Below are 2,209 nucleotides of genomic sequence, written 5' to 3' on the forward strand. Positions count from 1 at the left end.
GGAGGGCAGTTGGCAGCCGTGCTGCCTGCTCAGTGCTGCCTGCTCACCGCTTGGGCAGACGGAGCGGGAGGGGATGGTGTGCTGCATCCATCCCTGGGGATGGAGCAGGGGTCACAGTGCTGTCCCCTGCACATCCCTGGGAGATGGCGCGTGGAGGGGAGGAGGAAACGTCCTCCGGGATGAGCCATGGCAACGGGTGCCGCCCAAGGGTGCTGCTCCTCCCTAGCCCACATCACACAGTCAGGGTGTGCACCCCTGTCTCAGAAGAGGTGGGACTCCAACGTGGGCAAGCAGAGACCCCCAAGAGCTCCCTCAGCTCCAGCTAGGCACAGATGTGATGTGGGACCTGCCAGACCCCGGTGTGGGGGTGCCAGCGCTGCTCAGCCCACCAGCAATGGGGGCTTCAGGGTGGCCCCTGAAACAACCAGAGGGATAAAAGCCAAGCCGAAAAAGCCCCTCAAGAAAGCCAGCAGTCGTGGGAAGAAGCACCTGAAGCTCAGCCCAGCGTGGATTTGGCTATCAATGCAAGCCATTGTGGTGGCCTGGCACATAGATGTCCCCTGCTCGCTTTCCCAAATGGTCCCCAGATGGGTGTCACCGGGTAGGTAGTCCTGCAGCCCGACACGCACCCCGACATGCTGGGGAGCCCCCACACCCTCCCTCCCTGGGCACATGCAGATTTTGGGGGCTGCAACCCCTTGATGCACCCATGCTGTCACCCCAGGAGGGCAAAACCTTGCTGGTACCCACTGCATCTCCCCCCCCGCAGCATCCTGCCCTGGTGGGCGCAGAGCCCTGTGCCACCACAGCAGCACAGGCAGGGGGGAAAGATACCTCAGCTCCACTTCGGATGGGGGTCCTGCCGTGGGATGGGGCTCCGTCAGGTGCCCCTGCTGCCTCTGCACCATCTCCCCGCACTGCCTCGCTGGGCTCTCCTCCTCCGCGGAGGCTGCTCGTTGGCTTGGTGTGGGAGTGGTCCTACCCCCCCCCCAGCAGCCCCCTCCCCTATAAAGGGGCCAGGCAGCGGCTGTGCAGGGAGCAGAGCCCCTGACACAGCAGATGGGGTCTGTAAGGCGAGGCTCCCCCAGGTGTGTTTGCCTTGGCCAGGGCTCAAGCCTGTCTAATTAGAGCTATAGAAAACATATATTAAAAAAAACGAGGGGAGAAAAATAATCCTCTCCCCCGCGCTGGGGCCCAGGGTTTGGCCAGGGTTTCTCGGCAGGCCAAGTGCAGGCGATAGAGGCTCTGCTGGCAGCAGCCCGGGGAGGGAGGGGTGTTTGTGGATATTAAAATGCAGTCGTAAAGGAGAATAAAAGGGCAGCCTTGTTTCGGAATGTCTCCGAGGCTTTCCCCTCTCCCGGCATGCTCGGCACCTGGCCAGCAGCACGAGCAGCTCCCCCTTCCTGCAGCCCCCCCAGCCACCCCTGGCTCACCCAAGGACTGGGGTGCTGCCGGAGAGACCCCAACCCTCACGGGGTGAAGCCCAGCACCTTCAGGTGGGAGCAGATTTGGGAGGCCCCCCCAGCCTCAGCCACCCACACTGGCTTAAAATTACAGCTGGCGCTTCTGGAAAACCCACCCCTGCACAACCCTTCCTCCACACCCCGGCAGCTCCCTGCCTTCCCCTGCCCACTGCCCTGCCTGCGTGCAGGCAAGGCTGCCCGGCCCCAGCTGCTTGGCAGCAGCCACATGGCAGCACCACCGGTATTTCACTGCCTGGCTTCTCCCTGCCTCCCTGCTGGAGGCAGAACAAGCCGGACGGTGTTTTGGCTGAGGTTTAAAATTAGCCCCAGGCACCCAACACCCCCCCCGTGCCCATGCAGAGCAAGGGGCCATAGCAGGGTCCCATGTGGTTCCCTGGCACCTTGGGGCCTCCCCCCATCCCCAGGGACCCGCAAACCTCCGCAGAAGCCCTCTCCTTGGGACATCTCCCCAAATCCATCCCTGAAGCGGGACGCTGCCTCCCTGCAGCATCTCCTCTGCCTCCATGCTCCCATGCCCAGCTCCGAAAAGTCACACCAGGAGGTTGGGGAGCAGCCGCAGGCGTCAGCCTGGCAAAGGTGGCCCCGTCCCGGCCCCACCTGCTCAGCCAGAGATGCCTGGTGCACTTCTGGCTTCACCGCTGCCCTCTGCCCCCTCCCCAGGGCAGCAAGGAGGGGACAGTGGGCTGCGAGCCCAGAAGCCCCCCCAATCCATCCCTGCCCCCATC

Source organism: Aptenodytes forsteri, unplaced genomic scaffold (genome assembly GCF_000699145.1).
Source record: "Aptenodytes forsteri isolate BGI_AS27 unplaced genomic scaffold, ASM69914v1 Scaffold201, whole genome shotgun sequence".
Classification (NCBI taxonomy): domain Eukaryota; kingdom Metazoa; phylum Chordata; class Aves; order Sphenisciformes; family Spheniscidae; genus Aptenodytes; species Aptenodytes forsteri.